Source organism: Polypterus senegalus, chromosome 5, assembly GCF_016835505.1.
Source record: "Polypterus senegalus isolate Bchr_013 chromosome 5, ASM1683550v1, whole genome shotgun sequence".
NCBI classification, from domain to species: domain Eukaryota; kingdom Metazoa; phylum Chordata; class Cladistia; order Polypteriformes; family Polypteridae; genus Polypterus; species Polypterus senegalus.
The window spans coordinates 52,596,912-52,619,083 of record NC_053158.1 but is presented as its reverse complement, the minus strand read 5'-3'; the positions used below and the strand labels follow the sequence as shown (position 1 = coordinate 52,619,083).

Here is a 22,172-nt window from a genome sequence, read left to right as displayed (position 1 = left end):
GCCTCCGTGGCGCGATAGAATCAGCTGCCGACTGGGAATCAAAAGGTCACGAGTTCAATCCTGCACCACTCCGTTTTGATAAGTAAACTGTTCTTAGTCTTACTATTTTAGAATAAAAACATACATTTGATTTCAGTCTGTAACAGCCGGTGTAATATATGATACTTGTAAAGGTTAGCTTTGGTTTTTTTTTTTTTTTTCTTTTTTAGTCAGATTTATTATCTCGGCCGCTTTCACAAGCCCAAACACACCCCACCCCCGCATCTGACACTGCTGTTTTCACATAGACGCGCTGTAACAGAGTTAAACTCGGCTCCCTTCTACATCGGAGCAAGAATACCATTACTTGCAAACTGAAGTGTCAGCAGGCACTTTTCGTGGCATTACACACATTTTTGAGCATGCCCTCTGCACACTACTTGTGACTTTAGGCTTTAGGAAGTAAGTAAATAAATAAAGGTAAATCGTGTCATAAAATGATTTCTTCAAAATGTCGAATGTTATTTATTTGGCACGGACATGCTCAAAAAATACATGTGTAATGCCGCAAAAAGTGCATGCAGACATCTGCTATCCTTGAACCAAGATGCAAAAATCTAATTTTATTTTTATGACCAAGATACTAAAAGATAAGTACAAGAAAAACTGGAGGAACAACTGGTCTAGATGTCAGCTGGTAACAGATGTAGAGGCCAACACAAACCACAACAGAAAAAGATTTGTTCTTAAAGAGAGAGTGTGCCTCTTCATTGTTGGAGATATATAAAGAAATTCTTAACAAAAATTTGTATTTGACTTCAAAACCACATTCAGTTGCTGCCAGGGTGAAATAATTTAAATCGTAAAAGTAATGATGATGATGATAATTAGGCTGACCAGACATTTCAGATTTTCTGGAAAAAAATTCTTGGATTTAATGGATTCTTTCTTATTAACCCACAAATCATACATTGCAACATCCTGACACCCAAAGAGTATCCACTTGTGTTTGTCGCTTACCCACGTTCAGTACCGTAAGATAAAAATATGCCGGTAGCTGTGCAGCAGATGTGCACGGTGTCAAAAAGGCTAACATTAAATGCCTCACCTTGCCTTATCCATCAGGTGTTTACAATTCATTTACAATTCAGAATGCCTGCAAAAGTGTCTTTGCAACTGCACAGCTTTCAATTTTGGACAGTCACTACTGTGGTGGGGGGGTGGTGTTGGAATTTAATTTAGTGGGCACTTGACAAAGAGGAAGGACAGGCTCACCTCCATGTTTAAGTGCAACTAGCTTTAGGTTGTGTCCCTTGTGAAAAATGCGTTCCCAGCGTCCAATCTGTAAAATCTTATTTTAAAATACCTACTCAAGTTTTAATGGAAATATTGGTGCTGGCAAAGGTGGACAAACTATATCGGCCATTGGAAATGGCATAGTTGAACAAAACCCTACCATATACCCTATCAATAATATTATGATATTTGCCGGAATTTCCATATTGGTGCACTACTAATCAGCACCTGGAATTAGCAGCTTGGTCCTACTTAGAACAGCCAATGTTAAACCTGACAAAGCGACTGGCTGAAACAAACAAAAACATTTTAAAGTGGGTTTGTACTGTAAATGAAAATATCTTGAATAATATTGGTATTCATTAATTCATAAGATAATGTTCCCTTTTAATATTTGTGACAGATACTGTACAGACGTGGGCAGAAGTTTTGAGAATGACATAAATATTAGTTTTTATAGAGTTTGCTGCTTCCGTGCTTTTAGATCTTTTTGTCAGATGTTTCTATGGTATACTGAAGTATAATTACAAGCATTTCCTAAGTTTCAAAGGCTTTTATTGGCAAGTACATTAAATTTATTCAAAGAGTCCATATTTGCAGTGTTGGCCCTTCTTTTTCAAGACCTCTGCAATTCTCCCTGGCATTCTGTCAGTCAACTTCTGGGCCAAATCCTGACTGATGGCTGCCCATTCTTGCATGATCAATGCTTGGTGTTTTGTAAATTTGTGGGTTTTTGTTTGTCCACCCACCTCTTAAGGATTGACCACAAGTTCTCAATGGGAATAAGGTCTGGGGAGTTTCCTGGCACCATCGACCAAGAATTTTGATGTTTTGTTTCCTGAGCCACTTAGTTATCTCTTCTGCCTTATGGCACGGTGCTCCATCATGCTGGAAAAAGGTACTGTTAGTCACCAAACTGTTCTTGGGTGGTTGGGAGAAGTTGCTTTCCGAGGATGTTTTGGTACCATTCTTTGTTTATGGCTGTGTTCTTAGGCAAAATTGTGAGTGAGCCCACTCCCTTGGCTAAGAAGCAACACCACACATGAATGGTGTCAGGATGCTTTACTGTTGGCATGACACAGGACTGATGGTAGCACTCGCCTTTTCTTCTCTAGGCCGTCCTTTTTTCTGGATGCCTCAAACAATCGAAGGGGATGCATTGGAGAAAATTTACTTTACCCCAGTCCTCAGCAGTCCAATCCCTGTACCTTTTGCAGAATATTGGTCTGTCTCTGATGTTTTCTTGGAGAGAAGTGGCTTCTTTGCTGTCCTCCTTGACACTAGGCCATCCTCCAAAAGTCTTCGCCTTACTGTGCATGCAGATGCACTAACACCTGCCTGCTGGTGGTGCCTCAAACCCACAGCGGAATCAACTTTAGGAAACGAACCTGGCACTTGCTGTACTTTCTTGGACACCCTGAAATCTTCTTCACAATAGCAGTAGAAATTGGTTTTTTGGGATTAAGTTCATTTTCATGGCAAAGAGGGACTTTGCAGTTAATTGAAATTCATTTAATCACTCTTCGTAACATTATGGAGTATATGCAAATTTCCATCATGAAAACTGAGGCAGCAAACTTTGTGAAAATTTAATATTTGTGTCATTCTCAAAACGTTTGGCCATGACTGTATATATTTTGTTGATATTCCCACTACTTAAGTTAAAAAATACAAATCTGACAATTCAGATGGAATTACACATTGTGGACATTTAAATTTAAAGATATTTGAACATTTTTGTTACACCATGTAGAAATTTCACTTTTTTTTACATGGTCCACCCATTTCAAGGCACCATAATGTTTGGGACATTGCAATGATAGGTATTTTGAAGCAGTCGAGTTTAGTACTTTTTTTGCATACAGTGGTGTGAAAAACTATTTGCCCCCTTCCTGATTTCTTATTCTTTTGCATGTTTGTCACACAAAATGTTTCTGATCATCAAACACATTTAACCATTAGTCAAATATAACACAAGTAAACACAAAATGCAGTTTTTAAATGATGGTTTTTATTATTTAGGGAGAAAAAAAATCCAAACCTACATGGCTACATGCAAAAGAATAAGAAATCGGGAAGGGGGCAAATAGTTTTTCACACCACTGTATTTCTTGCATACAATGACTGCTTCAATGTTGACGATCTGCCAAACCTCTAATGCTGCCTTCCTTCAGCTCCTGCTTGTTTTGGAGGCTTGTTCTCTCAAGTTTTATCTTCAGCATATTTAAGTTACTGAACAGAAAATGTTGGTGAATAAATTTAGTATGTCCACATTGTCCATGATGATCTTTCCCTAAGCCGATAAAAGAAATAAAATCCACCCCCAGTTTGCTGTTACAGAGGCAGGAATCTCCAGTGACAGATTTAAATTAAGGACCTGTGTTAGCCATTGTAAGTACCACCACTTCAGTAAACTAGATTTTTATGTTATAAGTAAACTAGTAGTACATTTAAAGGCATTCAGAATCAGATGTGTCAGATTATCATTTTTCCCTCCAGATTTCACATTTTATTTTTTCTACAATTACATTTTATTTCCTATTTTCTGAGTTATTTACAAAAAGCCAATAATGTAAATTTGAATGTTTAAAATTAAATAGTTACTTTTGAAGGTTGTGATTTTTAATAAATGCAGTCAATTTAGTTTTTATAAGTTACTTTGTTCAAAACCTTGGTGGAAACAAGTGGTAGTGAAGTAGTTTTTGGGCTATGTTTGAAGAAATGTTATCTACATTTTTCTTCCATTAGAGGCTGTTTTTAATGTACTTGCTGCCACATAGTAAATGGGTGGCATCCATACATCCTGCATTAGATTGTCTTTTATTTAATTAGATTTTTGAGTTTATTCATCTAAATTACATCACATATAGCATTTTACTACATAATATAATGCATAATAATTGTGGTGCTTTTCTTAGTTTCTAAATGTTCAACAGATATTAAAGCTTGACGCAGGTGTTGACTAAAAAAATTTAGGCTGTTAAAGCCATATTGAAGCATTGCATAGCAGCATGAGACACAAACTTTTCATGTCAGCCTGAAAAAAAAAATCGTTCTAGGCAGGTACATTAGTATTTGCTTTGAATTCTAATTTATGAACTTAACATTTTGTTTTTTTTTTCCCCTTCTTCTTTAACTAATTACAGCCTTCCAGCAATGTTGGAAGAGTTTATGATGCATGTTACTGGCAGAGATCACATAACATAAACATTTGCTCATGTATTTCATAATAGCTAAAAACAATTTATAGTATTGTATTTTTTATGGATTACATTTGTTTTTATAAACTTTATTATTTGTCTTTATAAACTTTTCATTTCTGATTTACCTTTTGTTTTTTTGTTAAATGAGCAGGTAGCAACCTTGTGTGATATTTAAGTTTTGATTGTATTTTTGCTGGTTTCAAGTGTATATTGTTCAAATGCAATAAAAATAAGTAGGTAAGCAACATTTCCCCCTGGGAGTTTTCTTTAAATATTTTTCCAAATTCATTTCTATTTAATTATAACTTTAATTTTTATAGTACAATTTTGCAAATTACACGGTACACATTTTAAGGTACATGAAGAAGCTGTGCATAAATTTATGAATGATGAATGAATTAATGTTCAAGGTAAAATAGAAATGTTATAACTATACATAAAAGGTGAAATTTGCAATTTTAAGCATCTGAATTCACCAACATAAGTCTTCAGATTCTGATGTCCTCATATCTTGGAACTAAGCTAATTTGACTTACTGCCATCTCTTACACATGCTTCATTAAAGTGCGAGTGGCTCACAGCTATGAAGTTTAGCTTATTGAGTTGAACCTCTTGTATTTGCTGAAGCCCATTTTGTAGTCATTTGAGCTGACAGAGGAATTTTTGTAGGCCAGTGCTCTTTGCAACCCTTACAAATGCTGCACTGCAAGCATGCAGTAAACTGAATGAACTAAATTTTCATGAGGGAGGCACAATGTAGATAAATGTAAGAAAAGTAGGTCCCTCATTCATAAAAATCTGAAGGATTGCTATGCCCTATATTTTGCAGTTCAGATTGTATTTTTGTTTTGTTTTTCTTGGATGTCGTTTAGGTTACTTGATAATAGTTTAATATCTGAAAAACATTTTTCTGTGTTAACTAGCATAAGTAAAACAGAGCTCCTTGGGGTGGAATTAAGTCCAAGTCTGGTTGCTAACTAAATTCTTTGAGGGGGGAAATTCTGGCTAATAATCATTTCATCAGCTAAGCCCACCATTTACAGCGATATTACATACTTGTGCCAAATACCAAAGGGGCACTTTCTCTACAAAGCACAGGCACTGCCACTAAAGTTTCTCAAGGAAAAATGTTTCAGAAGAAAACATCCTTTGTCATCCCCTGTACAAATGGGGAATCTTTATGAAATTTGCATGATAAAATACGTAAATTGTTTCTATTCAGAATTCCAAAGTGAGTTGTAGCTTTGTTTTTTTGTCTCAAATATGTATTTATTACATAATGCTTTTGTGTTTTTAGATTACATAACCTTTCTACCTTTTAAAAGAAAGGTACAAACCTTAACTGAAAAGGTTACGTTTTGAAGTAAATCTTTTAATCACTAATGCTGTTTGATAAAGTTCTCATAGGGCTCCATGATAAAAAGCAGTTAGCACCAACCCTACTTACTAGCAGCCTGACTCTTTCAGTGCATGTTGAATTATTATTGTTTAACTCAAAAAATTGAAATTGCACTCATCAGGTGTTTCAACCATTTGGCCATGTTTTGTGTGATGTAAGTAAAATGGTTTGTCAAGTGAATGCTGCTTGCATTTCTCATTATGGTGTTTCCTTTTAACTGTGTTCTGTGAAGTTTTTTTTTTTCTTTCTTTTCATTCTTCCTGTAAGCATGCTAATACTTAAGTCTACTTTTATTAAAGGATGGTTATGTCTGTTCAGTTAGCTTTTGGATAATTTAACCATAGTGTTTTAAGTGCTTTGATTATTTGATGCTGTCACCATGATCTTTCATAGTCCTATGAACAGTTGAACAGGTTAATTTGGAAAACAGTGTATTTAAGTTTCTCTCTCTTCCTTTTGAACTATATCTGTTTACTAAACCTACTAGCCAGATTTCAGAGTTTGAAGTAGACAGAACCACCTCAAGCTACATGAAGAAACCAACCATGGATGATGTAACAGGATGTCACATACAAAAACACATTATGCAGTCGGTTTTAAATCCACAGTCAATCTGCATATCCTTGGCATGTGACAGTGAAACCAGAGTGCCCAGAAAAAAACCCATGCAGCCTGGAGACCATGTGTAAACTGCTCCAGCAGCTAAACTCTAGGCTATTGAGGCAACAGCTTTTTCCTCGAAACCACAGTACCACCCTCAGTTTAAACATGTTTTGTCCTGTTTAGTGCTGAATTATTATTTCATCCTTCCTTTTTAAGGGCAATTTATTTTAAATTGGAGCCAACAACACAGCTAGCATAGATGGCAGACTTCAAATTCTTGACATTGCATATATAAACACATTTCTTTATTCTTCCAGTTAGGCCACATGTAATCCTGATTGTTTTTTTTTTTGTTGGTGGGATGGGGTGTAAGTTCCTAGCACTTGTATGAAATTTACCTTTAACCTGCTTCCATCTGTGCCTCAGTGTTCTTGTTGATTTGTTGATGAACTCCTTTTAAAATAAAAGCTGGAATCCACTACACTAATTCGATTTATAATTTTAAATACCACTAGCTGATTACCCAGTGGCTTCGCTCACCGAGTGCAAGGGGAAAAAAAAATGTAGTATATAAATTATTAAGCAGTAAAACATTAACATGTAAGAAGTAAAGATGCAGTCAAATTCTCCTAAACATTATGGTGCCTTGAAATGGCCTACCAGTCCCTTTGTGATTAGTGAGCTAACCAGTGCATTCCTGATAATTTATTTAGGTAATCCTAAGGTTTTACTAATGTCTCTAATGGTTTTATTGTTGTTTTTCAACCTTAAAATGGTTTCTTTGATTTACACTTTTTGGTATCTTATGCCTGCACTAATGAAGCAATCACAAGCAGTCAAATTGTCCCAAAAATTATGGTGCCTTGAAATGGGGGACCATATAAAAATGTAATTTCTACTGTACATGTTCTGACTGAAATATATGCAAATACCCTTAAATGAAAGTCTGCAATGTGCACTTGACTCACTTCTGAATGGTTTGATTTGTAATTTTAAACTGTGGAAAAGGGGAGTAAGTTAAGGAAAAACTTTTTTTTTTCTTTTTTTTCTAAACATTATGTAGGATACAATGTACAAAAACAAGCTGTCGTATTAATTTTTTCAGTAATGTACTTATCTGAAACAGTGTTTTACTAAGTACAACATTTTTACTATTTGTCTAACAAAAAATATATTCACACACATTTATTCAGTTATTTGATATTGGCAGTTAAGCACTGCTTAAATGCAAATATTCATGCACTTAGTTTAGGCCTAGAAGGCAGATAATGAATGCACTGCGCTTGTTTTTAAAGAGACAGATTCGACCATTGTTTTAACTTCATTGTATTTAATGAAGACTTTTTTCTATTGGATTTTAACCTCCACTTCGCTTCTATGTACAGTGGTCGGTTCGTAATGTGCATTGTTGCAATGTTACTTTTCTTGGTGGTTTATTAAATTACCGATTTTTCAAACGTTCATTTTTTCCTTTGTGCTTAAAACTCATTAAAAAAAAGCTTTTAGCGAGCGGTTTATAGCGCTATAGTGCAAACTCTTGCAGTGTTAGTTTTCTGTTTTGTTGAAGGTTTTCTCAGTGTTATTCAATGTTTTTACATTTAGTTTACTACTAGCAGAATACCCGCGCTTCGCAGCGGAGAAGTAGTGTGTTAAAGAAGGTACGAAAAAGAAAAGGAAAAATTTTAAAAATAACGTAACATGATTGTTAATGTAATTGTTTTGTCATTGATATGAGTGTTGTTCTCATATCTATCTATCTATCTATCTATCTATCTATCTATATATATATATATATATATATATATATATATATGTTGTTCTCATCTATCTATCTATCTATCTATCAATCTATATATATATATATATATATATATATATATATATATATATACCCAGCTTGGCAGCGAGAAGTAGTGTGTTAAAGAAGGAAGAGAAAGAAAAGGAAACATTTTGAAAATAACGTAACATGATTGTCAAAGTAATTGTTTTGTGTATTTGGCGACAGCGTCAGAAGTTGTTTTCGTAGCTGCATCAGAAAATGTACCATGACGTCTGACGCCTCCTTTTACTGTTCTCTCACAGCTTGGATTGCTGCTGTCATATATATATACACACACACACACACACACATATATATATATATATATATATATATATATACACACACATACATATCTACATATCTATATACATATCTACATATACACACATACACATACATATCTACATATCTTCATATACACACACACACATATATAATATCTACATCATATATACACATACATACATACACACACACACATAAATTATATGTGTGTGTATATATATATATATATATATATATATATATATATATATATATATATATATATATATATATATATATATATATGTATATATATATATATATGTTATATATATATATATGTATATATATATATATATATATATAAATATATGTAGATATGTAGATGTGTGTATATATATACACTGTGTGCACAATTATTAGGCAAGTGAGTATTTTGACCATATCATCATTTTTAATGCGTATATTCCAACTCCAAGCTGTATTAACTTGAATGCTTATTGGATTTAAGCACGTCAGGTGATGTGTATTTGTGTAATGAGGGAGGGTGTGGCCTAAGGAGATCAACACCCTATATCAAGGTGTGCAGAATTATTAGGCAGCTAGTTTTCCTCAGGCAAAATGGGCCAAAAAGAGATTTAACTGACTCTGAAAAGTCAAAAATTGTAAAAGTCTTTCAGAGGGATGCAGCACTTTTGGAATTGCTAAGATATTGGTGTGTGATCACAGAACCATCAAACATTTTGTTGCAAATAGTCAACAGGGTGCAAGAAGCGTGTTGAGAACAAAAGACATAAATTAGCTGCCAAAGATTTGAGAAGAATCAAGCGTGAAGCTACCAGGAACCCATTATCCTCCAGTACTTTCATATTCCAGAGCTGCAACCTACCTGGAGTGCCCAGAAGTACAAGGTGTTCAGTGCTCAAAGACATGGCCAAGGTAAGGAGGGCTGAAACCCAACCACCACTGAACAAGAAACATAAGTTGAAGCGTCAAAACTGGGCCAAGAAATATCTGAAGACAGATTTTTTCAAAGGTTTTATGGACCGATGAGATGAGAGTGACTCTTGATGGACCAGATGGATGGACCTGTGGATCAGTAATGGGCACAGAGCTCCACTCCAACGTGGAGGTGGGGTACTGGTATGAGCTGGTATTTTTAAAGATGAGCTAGTTGGACCTTTTGCATTGAAGATGAACTCAAAATCAACTCCCAAACCTACTGCCAGTTTTTGAAGACACTTTCTTCAAACAGTGATACAGGAAAAGACCATGATTTTTATGCAGGCCAATGCTCCATCACTTGCATCGAAGTTCTCCACTGCGTGGCCAGCCAGTAAAGGCCTTAAAGATGAAGGAATAATGACATGGCCCCCTTCCTCATCTGACCTAAACCCTATCGAGAACTTGTGGGCACTTCTTAAGCGCTAGATTTACGGGGGAGAAAAACAATACACCTCTCTGAAGAGTGTCTGGGAGGCTGTAGTCACTGCTCCACAAAAAGCTGATCGTCAACAGATCAAGAAACTGACAGACTCCATGAATGGAAAGGCTTATGACTGTTATTGGAAAGAAGGGTGGCTATATTGGTCATTGATTGATTGATTTTTTTTTTGAAATGTCAGAGATGTTTATTTGTAAATTTTGAGGTGTTTGTTTATTATTCTCACTATAACAGATGAAAATAAACAAGTGAGATGGGAAAATTTTCATTTTCCTTTAGTTGCATAATAAATCTGCACACTAATAGTTGCCTAATAATTGTGCACATATGTATTCCCCTGATGATGTTCACACTCACATTTCCGTTGTGAAACATTCAGGTTTCAGGTTTATTAACATTTTGGATTGACTGATAGCACTGTGTTTGTTCCATATTAAAATTAATCCTCAAAAATACAACTTGCCTAATAATTCTGCACCTGTGTGTATATATATATATATATATATATATATATATATATATATATATATATATATATATATATATATATACATATATATATATATACACATACATATACTTGTGTGTATGTTTGTATATGTCTATATGTGTGTGTATAGCTTTGGTCACTGAGTGCAAGGGAAAAATAATAAAATATAGTCTATAAGTTATTAAACAGTAAAACATTAACGTTTTAAGAAGTACAGGTACATTGAGCACTACTGGTGTGTTTGGGTAAACTACATTTTAAAGACTGTAACACAACAGGTAAGTAACTAACAGCAGCTAAAATATATATGGATCATCTCTCGGTAGTAGATCCCTTTTGAAAGCGCTACACGACGGCTGTGGTATAGAAATTACATTTTCTATGTGAGCGTTCAAATTTGTGCCTCTGGTAATGTGCCTTACCGGCATTTAAAGAAAATTAGTTTTGTGTCCTCTGCAGTGTTAAGAGAGAAAGGCTTTGGTTTGGGATAAAAGGAAAAAAGGTGTAAAGAAAGGAAAGTTGCCTTTTTCTTTTATATAGTATAGAGAGATGTGTTAAGCTGGCGTTATGATCGCCTTTTGGGGACAGTCGCGGTGGGTCTTGTGTAGACTGGTGAGGCGTCCCGCCATTAATCGGCTGTGATGGCACTGTCAGTCCTCCACTCGTGTGCGTGTCTTCATAATCCGAGGTGAGGACCTCATAATCATATCGTGCAAAGAAAGTGTGAATCGCCTTAATATTATTTTGCCGTGGTGTAGAAAAGGGGTCCGTGTTTGCACTTGTCTGGGCTATAGCTCAGGGGGAGGATGAAAAAATTAAAAGTGCTCACTTTGACTTAAGGCAGAAGCGCAGTCAGCGTCTCAAAGGCCGGCATAGCTATGCATGCGTGCTGGCTGCTCGACTTTTGCAGGGCAGGAGACCACAGTTTTTGCAGACACGTTCATGATATCAAAAGTCTCAGCACTCTTTGGAGGTCATTCATATATTATATATATATATATATATATATATATATATATATATATATATATATATATATATATATATATATATATATCTCAAAATACCGCCCTTGGAGAAGTAGTGTGTTAAAGAAGTAATGAAAAAGAAAAGGAAACATTTTAATAATAGCATAACATGATTGACATTGTCATGAGTGTTGCTGTCATATATATGCCTGCCTAAATAAGTCACCCTCGCTTTGCTCTTACTTTATTTACCGTTCATTTAATCATGGCTAGTGGCGGAAAAATTATAAAATGGAAGGAGGATGGCTTTACCAAAACAATTATTGATGGCGAATCGATTATTCATAAAGCTTGAATTGGTGATCTGTTTTTCTGTGTTAACCTCATATTTTTCATACTTCTTCTCAAACTAAGGTGGTGCGAGGGTAAAATGAATTGGGACGCTGATCAATGTAATCGGTGTACCAGGAAATCATGCATTGACAAAAGCTCCCCTTTGCTTGTAATGCAAAGTGTGATTAAATGCATTATTTTTTAAAGCGTTATGGAGCACATGCATGAAGCTTCTCAGCTGTGCTTGTGCTAAGAAAAGGAAAGATTTTAAAAATAACATAACACGATTGTCAATGTAACCTTTTGTAAGTAGTGCCTGGAGGATTCAGTGTGGAGAAACTCTAGAGACAGCGTGTGTATTAACTTGTGGATTTTTCTGTGAGTATTTGGTGGCAGTCTGATGAATTTGCTTGGAGAGCGGCGTTAGCTGAGCTCAGCTCAGGCGAAATGAGATGAATGGGAGGGAGATGATGGCGTGACTCCCCACCCACCTTAACTGTCAATCCCCACAAACACAGTCTCGGAATTTGCATAAGCACAGCCCTTCACCAACAATTTTAACTTAGTTACAAAGTGATCAAAACTCTTGTTTATATCCTGCGTCCTCTCATTAAACTTGTATCCCGCATTACCTGTGGGCATGTGAAACGCCAGCGGTAGCCTGTCTTTGAACTTAATTTAAAATTTAGGTTTACACCTTGCTTTCTTTCCGAGGTAGCAGCACTCATGAATATGGTAGTATATGTCACTTTCGCCGCTTCTTATTGTTTAGCTGCCTTCTCAATTATATAATGCATGTTTTCTTAAGCGCTTTTTGGAGGTCTTCCTGGTTTTCTACGCACTGCGTTGACAGTCAGTTCACGTGATTACGTGGGAGGCGTGATGATGTCACACGAAACTCCGCCCCCCCACGTCATTCCTGCTCAACTCCATTACAGTTAATGGAGAAAAATACCTTCCAGTTATGACCATTAGGCGTAGAATTTCGAAATGAAACCTGCCCAACTTTTGTAAGTAAGCTGTAAGGAATGAGCCTGCCAAATTTCAGCCTTCTACCTACATGGGAAGTGAGTGAGTGAGTGAGTGCTTTGCCTTTTATTAGTATAGATTACGCTGTGCATTTTATGGTATAATCTATATGTATAATTCACTAAGGGCATGCAAGACAGAGCCTCGCCCGCCAACTCTAGCCCTCCTACTGTGTCATGGGGCCTCGCCCGCCAACTCTAGCCCTCCTACCGTGTCATGGGATACGCACGACAGAGGCACGCAAGCCAACTGTAACCATTCTCACGAGTCCAGCGTCGCTCTCGAGGCATGCAGCAACTCGCCAAACACAGCCTCAGTCGCTTTCGTCTGTGCAAAAGTCCACATGCACCTCTGAGCCACGTTGACTTTACACTACACGCAAGACAGAGAGCCACGATTGCCAACTCACAGAGCCCCGCCTGCCAACTCTAAGGGCAAGCAAGACAGAGCGCACGCAAGACAGAGAGCCATGCCTGCCAAAGCCTGCCCGCCAACTCTAACTAAGGGCAAGCAAGACAGAACCCCGCCCGCCAACTCTTAAGACCATGGGATACACACGCATTTAGTGTATAAAATGGATATAAATTATTGCATGTAAACGATTCGCCAAAATCTGTTGTATGTAAACGATACTATTTAAAACCTTATTGCTTTTTCATCAGAAAACCCGGTTTCCACGTCTACCTGTATTAGTTTAAATGGCACTTTTACCACTCACAGCGGATGCGCTGACTTATCGTGTCGACTGGGCAACACAGTGAATGCGGCGTCTATCTATATATGTCTGTTTTCCGTAGCCTGCTACAGGAAGGTACTCTCTCAACCATTGGCATTGGTTTTGCTCCTTGCTATTTTCGTTATACTGCGACGGTCATTTCCTAAGCCTTTGTTATACTGAATTCCTTTCTCACCGTTTTCCGTTCCTATTATTACACCGCCATATGCCACAACGGGCTTCGGCTAGTTAACTATATTTGTGCTTAAAAATCTTTAAAAAAAATATATATATATATTTACATACAGTTCGTATGGTCTGGAGTGGATTAATTGTATTTACATACAATCCTGTGGGGGAAATTACTTCGGGTTACGACCAGAGTTTTGGAACGAATTACGGTCGTGACCCGAGGTTCCACTGTAATATTTATCTTTGAGTGCTCAAGGAGGTTAGAGGTGACTTGTCCCATTATATAAAATGGTAATCAGGCAATCCCAAGTAAGTATGGGCAGTAAAACTTATTGTGCATCACAGGTAAATTAATAGAAGCAATTAAGGAAAAGATTGAGCAACATCATAGCATGAAAAGGCATTTTACTGAAAAGTCGGGGTGGATTCAGATGAATGAAGTCATACTTTACTAACACACTGGAATTTTATGAAGAAACAACACAAGGATATGATCAAAGTAATGCAGTTATCTTGACTTTCAGAAAGCATTTGATGGTGTAACAAATTTGAGGTTTGGCATCAAGCTAAATAGTGGAGGTTTAGGGTATAGTATGTAGATGGGTGCAGAATTAGCTGAAACACACAAAGCAGAGTATTAAGTTACTGACCAAGTCTGCATGTTCTTGAAGCATAAGGGTAAATTAGCAAGTAGTGTGGCAGACTGTACAACCTTAGGGACCTTCAAAACTAGATGTATTATTTTGGAAGAATTAAGTGAATAGGACTGGCGAGTGCTTTGTTGCACTGAGTGGTCTGTTCTTGTGTAAACTTTTCTAATGTTCTGATATTTTCTACTATGGACAGTAACAGGTTCACCATGACACCTAAGTCCTTCTCATTAAATGTACTTTCAAGTTTCAGACCCACAATTGTGCTTTTCTTTGTAATACTTTAAATGTGTCTAGATTAAATTTCATTTCATGTTCAAATATTGGGTTGTGTTTCTAACAAGCATTGTGTTTTTGTCATTTAAAATATGTAAATAACAATGAGTAGTTTCCATCCAAAACAGCTCAGTCTTGTCCAATTGTTGATCCCCAGTGCTTGGATGACGTTTGTTCTACTGTAAGGCCCAAGACCAGAAAACCTCCCTTAGCGCTCAAGCTATTACTTTTCTGGTGAGATCAACCGTAAGAATTCTGAAGGCTTGTTTTTTGGTTTCAATTGTGGTTAATGTAGCGAATAGCGAGTGAACAGCATGTACAGAGTGGCTAAATGGTCTTGCTTCATGATTGAGTCAGTTGTTGTTCGTAACCCCTGTTATGACGTTCTGTATGACGTTGTGGTGTACACATTTGACTAAAAACATTTACAGCTCACTATCTCATCTTGGGCCCAAGGTTTGAGTCAAGTTTGAGAAGTTTTCTTTTTGTGCAGTCTGAATTGGTTTTCTGCCTTTCTCTAGGCAATTGCTCATTTTATCCCTCCATTGTTTGCTCTTTCTTTTTTACATTTTGACAGATGAGTTATGCTTTCATCAACTAATGTTTTTAGATTGCTGCATGTTTTTGGCTGTCATTTGCTTTAGTAGCTTCACGTTCCTGTTCATGCCTATGAGCGTCATTTGTGGGCTTTTAAAGCTTAGTGGTGGTTCCCACAACATGACGAAACAGCTGGGGATCCTGGCTAGCAACCCTCCCAGGCAGATGCATGGTCCAGTCCCACCCTCCAGAAATGGCAATGTATCTGTTGCAGCCATTTGACACAAAGTAAAACCAGTGGTACCCAACGATTCTCTAAAGATACACAGTGCCAAAGGAGTCTAGCCTCCTTTGAATTCTTAAGGATGCAAATCTACTGAAGGAAGGCAGACTCTGAAGTTTCTACATGTGACTGATTGTTTGCTGCACTGTTTACATTTGCTGCTTTTGCGGTTCCCTTCCATTATTCATATATTCTAGCAACATAAAAGTTTATGTCGCTATTCCTTGTGTAAGTGCTCCAAGTTTATTTTCCTGTTATTTTGTTTAGGTAAATTATTCAGTTTCTCGATTACCTCAAAACTGTGATAACTTTCTAATTATGATAATCTTCTGATGTAGCCTTATATACTATATCTATTTTAATGTGTGTTTTTTATTTGCAGAGTAAAGCTGATGATGACTAGAGATTATGTGTTATCCTACTGTTGCAGAAATGCCTTAGGAGTGTTTTTGGAATAAAGCCAAGGTGAGCACTTCCAAGTTTTCTTCTAGGCAATTATAACATTTGTAGCAGCAGTAGTGATTCTTGACAGAGTGCTTCCTTTGTGAGGCATAAAGGGGAGGTCTGGGTAATAGGATTGCAATTTCAAAGGGCGTATAGCAAACTGGTTTTAATTTAGCTAATCCTGTTCCTCTGGCAAATAGATTAGAAAGATGTGAAACTTAAAAAGTGAATTACTGCTTATTGCTGATACAAATGTAAGTTTGTTTCTCTGTGACACAGTAAAACAGATTTTTTTTTAATGTTTCTAGTACATGTAAGTACATTTTACATAATGCTTGTTAAAGTCTTTAAAATTTTCAGTGGGTAGTCCCAATTAGTTGTAAATTGGCAAGTAAAATGGCTACGGTGTCCAGTTGTGTTAGATTCTTGTGCCTGAAGATTTTTTTTTCTATTCAAATTTTTCTTTTACATAATAAATTGTTTAAGATGGGCTGTCTTCTAATTTCTGCCTCTTCATCTCACACCAGAAATTAGTAAATTACTTTAATGTTTATCAGACTATAGCCAGTATACTGTGTATGTGTTTTTTAATATTTAAAAAAAGAAATGAAATACAAATACAGAAACCATGAAAGCTTGCGCTGTAAGCTCAAGTTAAACAGCATGCTGAGACTGCAGCATCGCCTTTCTTACCTTGTGTTAGAATTTGTTTTCCATCTACAAGATAGAGTAGAGAACTTGTGCTTACATCACCAGGTTGTGCAGGAGACTGTAACAATGATGATTTTATTATGTAGAATAAACCTTTTCACAACTAAAAAGAATATATTGTTGATGTGGAAAGTAGTCTGATTTGTCAATTAAAAAATAAAGTGCAGAGGATGAACACATTTTCAGTCAGGCAACATTAAGTTGACTATTTGCTTTAAACTACTTACTAATCATTGACTGTATAATTTGTAGTACTTTGCATAACATAAAAATGGTTGCATTATATTACATTTCCATGTCAAACTATTGATTTTTGAAGGAAACAATTTGAACTTGCATCTTTTTCACTAGCAAAAACACTTTCTTTGTTATGCACATATTTACTATAAGAAAAATAATCACACACTCACTCACTCATCACTAATTCTCCAACTTCCTGTGTAGGTAGAAGGCTGAAATTTGGCAGGCTTATTCCTTACAGCTTAGTTACAAAAGTTGGGCAGGTTTCATTTCGAAATTCTATGCATAATGGTCATAACTGGAACCTACTTTCGTCCATATACTGTAATAGACTGCAGCTCGGTGGCCGTGTGAGGCAGAGTTGCGTTTTGCATCATCACGCCTCCCACGTAATTGAGTGCCTGCCCATATTAGGTAAATATTCGCGGGTGAAGGACTGTGCTTAGCATATTCATAAGTGCAGCTACAGCGGAAACCCTCCCTCAGCGAAAGTGCGAGAGAAACTTAAGTGCCGGGTCTGAGCTAAAATTAAATAAAGCTGTGAACATCGCAAGATCGCACAAGATATTCGCTAGATACAAGTTTAATGAGAAGACGCAGGGTATAAAGCCTCAATGCTAAAGACCTGGCAAAGTCATGCCTTCTCTGCTGGCCTAAAAAATATCTGAATCACAAACTGATGTTAATTTATATTTTGTCCATGAATACTTATTAAATAATTCCAAATAGTCTGTCCGCTTCCTTTCATAGCTTTTTCGATGGTTGTGCTGCTTCCAGGCATGTATTTTCGTATTAAAACATTTAACCAATCACATTTCAGCCATCATTTGTTGCCAGGCAGAGAGGCCTTCACAATCCGTTGTGTTGACACTCTTAACACAGAATAAATGTCGATTTAACCTGTTGCTTCAACCAGTCAGATTTTGAGTTCGTGTCAGTAGGGCCCTCTAGCAGTCGTACGGCAACATCACCACATTCAGACCCTTTGATTGGATAGAAGCCGATATGAGGAACTCTACGAGGCTACTGAACGCACCGCAAGCGCTCAGAGCGCAAGATCCTCACGCGCACTACGGCCAACTCCATGGCAGGATTCTGGACAATATTATTTGCCAGACACAGACCAGATTTCAAGACCACGAAAACCTGATGTTTGTCATGTTCCTCAAGCCCCAGAAGTTTCGGGAATACAAGAAAAATTTCCCGCATGCAGCCTTCTCCAGTTTAGCACAAGAGCCACGGAGCTCTTTTTGATTTGTCTCGGCTAAAAACAGAACTGACTGTAATGTATGCCATGGATGATTTTTTAGGAAAATCTCCCACTGATCTCCTTGACTTCCTTCATCAGAAAAATCTGAATGAGAGCATGGGGCAGCTGTTCACATTGGTATATTTGGCGGTGACCATTCCAGTGTACACTGCTTCTGTCGAGCGGACATTTTCAGCCCTAAAGCGAATTTAAACGTATGTCAGAAATACGACAGGGCAGGTTCGACTTTCAGCATTAGCTTTGATAGCGATAGAAAGGGACTTTTTGTTGGAACTGAAGCGCATGGATAAACCGTATGACAGAGTAATTGAACTGTTTTTGAGGAAAGAGAGGAGGATGGATTTTGTTTACAAATAATCAGAATTTTTGGTAAGTAAAATGTTGCGATTTTCCTAAATAACATTGCAAGTTTGAGTTATTATTGATGTAGCTGCAGTAGACAGGAACTTGTTCACCCCTGGTTTGTGTATTCAGTAAAGGCATTTATTGTGGCTACAGGAGTTGTCTATCTGCGATGTAATGGCTCTTTCTACTGTATTCCTGCATGTTAAGATGAATTTTATAACCATAAATTAGTTTTTGAGGGGCGGGTTGATTCAGACGGAGCACTACTGAAGGCCTAGGTGTGAGATGCATGGTCCGCCACTGGACCAGATGATACGTAAATTTGATGAACATTACAACCCGAAAATAAACAAAACTGTAGAGAGGTTCAGATTATACTTCTCCCAGTGCGTCTCTCTAAATGCTCCGTGCGAGAATATTATCATAAGGCTTAACAATCTTCTTGTTACACCTTCTACGTGCACCGAACTGTCCTTATTACAAAGTCTTCCTTGCTTTACCGCTGGCTGCTTCTTTCCATTCACCTTCCTAGCTCTTTATTTAAACACTTTTCCTTCTTACTTTTATGCTCCTTCGCTGTCTTCTCCCTTTTCTTTCAAAATACGTGCCTCCTTGCCTTTTTTCAGTCGGCTCCCCTTGCGTCACACCATGGTACGTTTAGCACAAGTTAATACCGGGAATGCCGGTTAAACATCTTACATTCACGAGTAGCGATTTGCGTAGTGAACACTTTGATGAATGAAACCTGTTATCTTTACAACGGTTGACAAATACGGAATGTAACTTCATAACATGTCCTCCAAATACGAACCTGATTGAAAGAAATAATGATAATCAAGTCCTTGATGACAGCAACACTCATAATAGTGACAAAACAATTACATTGACAATCAGGTTGTGTTATTTTTAAAATGTTTCCTTTTCTTTTTCATAACTTCTTTAACAACCTACTTCTCTGCTGCGAAGCACAGGTATTTTGCTAGTGAACAAATAATGCAGAAAATACAATAAAAGAATGAGAGGTATGGAAACGCATTATAGTGACACGTACACAGATTTGCTATAAGAAAAATAATGAACAAATAACAATGCAGAAAATACAATTAAAGAATGAGAGTTATAGAAACTCATTATAGTGATGAAAATACGATTTTGCAAGGGTTAGGATGTTTCAACTAGTCTTCCAATCTGTTTCAATATATTAGGGATGCGTACAGATCTATGTTAGTGTACATTATATCGGAGCCATGGGATGTTTTTTGGGGGGACTTATGAGTCATGAGTTAAGCCCCCCAGTCTCCTCTAACAGCAATCCTTTAGTTGGAGAATAGTCGCAACACTAAAAATTACTTGGAAAGTCCATAATATCTAAATTTGAGTCTGTATACAGGTGCAGTTCAATAAATTAGAATATCATTGAAAAGTTAATTTATTTCAGTAATTCAGTTCAAAAAGTGAAACTCGTATAGATTCATTACACACAGTGATATATTTCAAGCGTTTATTTCTTTTCATTTTGCTGATTACGGCTTATAGCTAATGAAAACCCCAAATTCAGTATTTCAGAAAATTAGAATATTGTGAAAAAGTTCAATATTGTGCACTCATGGTGTCACGCTCCACTCAGCTAATTAATCCAAAACACCTGCAAAGGTTTCCTGAGCCTTAAAATGGTCTCTCAGTCTGGTTCAGTAGGCCACACAATCATGGGGAAGAACACTGACTTGACAGTTGTCCAGAAGACAGTCATTGACACCCTCCACAAGGTGGGTGTAAGCCACAAAAGGTCATTGCTAAAGAAGCTGGCTGCTCACAGAGTGTTTTATCCAAGCATATTAAAGGAAAGTTCAGTGGAAGGAAAAAATACAGCACAAAAAGGTTCAAAAGCAACAGGGATAATTGCAGCCTTGAGGATTGTGAAGCACAGCTCATTTAAAAATTTGGGTTAGATTCTCAAGGAGTGGACTGCTGCTGGAGTCAGTGCTTTAAGAGCCACCACACACAGACGTATTCGGGACATGGCTTCATCTGTCACATTCCTTGTGTCAAGCCACTCCTGAACCAGAGAATTCAGAAGAGTCTTACCCAGGCTACGGAGAAAATGGACTGAACTGTTGCTCATTGGTCCAAGTTGCTTGAGGTCGAATGCGAAGTTTCCAAAGTCATTGATGATTTGGGGAGCCATGTCATCTGCTGGTTTCGGTCCACTGTTTTATCGTCCAAAGTCAGCGCAGCCATCTACCAGGAAATTTGAGAGAGCTTTCATGCTTCCCTCTGCTGATAAGCTGCCAAACCAAATGGTATCACTATGCTTGATTGGCCAGCAAACTCGCCTGACCTAAACCCCATAAAGAATCTATGGGGTATTGCCAAGAGGAAGATGAGAGACACTAGAACCAATAATGCAAATGAGATGAAGGTGGCTTTCAAAGCATCCTAGGCTTCCTTAACACCTCAGCATTGCCACAGGTTGATCACCTCCACACTTTGCTTGATTGACCAGCAAACTCTCCATGCCACACTGCATTGATGCAGTAATTTATGCAAAAGTAGTCTCAACCAAGTATTAAATGCGTACATGGTCATACTTTTCAGTAGGCCAACATTTCTGTAAGTCTTTTTTTTTTTTTTTTTAAATTGGTCTTATGTAATATTCTCATTTTTTGAGATACTGAATTTTGAGTTTTCATTACCTGTAAGCAATAATCAGCAAAATGCAAAAAAAAAAAAAAAAAAAAACTGCTTGAAATCTATCACAATGTGTGTAATGAATCTGAGTTTCACTTTTTGAATTGAATCACTGAAATCATCTTTTTGATGATATTCTAATTTATTGAGATGCACCTGTATTTTGCACAGAGGGGTCATATGCGAGTCAAAAACCCAAGGATCTGGGGCTGGCTAGTCATGCATATGCAGTCTGCAAAAAAGATAATGCCAGCATTATGTGGATGTATGACATAATTGAACTTAAATACTATTGTCAAACACCACAACCATTTTGCTTTGACCAGCCGTTTCCTGATGAAGTCTGAATCAAACCTCTTTGCTAAGCCTCATGCTGATTTCCTGTTGGACGTTTCATGCCCCTGCTGTAAGCCAGAAGTTGAAGTCCATTCGGTAGTTTTGCTACAGAATAACTTTCACATTTTTGCTGATGGTCTCCTGTATTTAGCATCATCTTGGTGACCATGAAGTGTATTAACTATGATTGTTGATAAGGTGATATTAACGCCTGCATGGAATTACTATTTAGTATATGCAGTCACTCAGACATATTGCACTGCTCAAGCTGTGAAGTATCCACAGACATGTCTTTCAGTCCTGCTTTCTGTGCTCTGTTAACAATCTGTTAACTTTAGATTAAAACGTTACAATACAAAATGCAACAGATTCTCACTGTTCATTTTAGTATTAAAAAAAAAAAAAATCAATATTAAAAAAAAATTGTAACTGGTTTTGTGAAGGTTTGATTGGTGGGGTCTTTGGGTTTTGACTCCCCTTGGGGGCTTTCCCTGCACCAGTGTACTCATTCATTTGAACAGTATATGCTTAGTGATGTGGAAATGTTAACCTTCTCTCCCCTACTCTATTGGTTTGTCCTCTGTTAGATACAAGTGAATTGATTACGTTTTTTTTTCCTAAACATTAAATAAAGTGTAGCAGAGTTTTCGTGATT

At 37.0% G+C, this 22,172-nt stretch overlaps 1 protein-coding gene across 11 annotated transcripts in view; it reads left to right on the top strand.

Moving 5' to 3' along the window:
• ncoa2 (nuclear receptor coactivator 2) overlaps positions 1-22,172 on the top strand; it is a 297,572-nt gene that overhangs the window by 92,103 nt on the left and 183,297 nt on the right. For all 11 annotated transcript variants that reach the window (XM_039754630.1, XM_039754627.1, XM_039754625.1 and 8 more), the window contains one exon: positions 15,866-15,948. The gene's annotated coding sequence lies outside the window, so the exon portion shown is untranslated. The remainder of the gene's footprint in view (positions 1-15,865; positions 15,949-22,172) is intronic.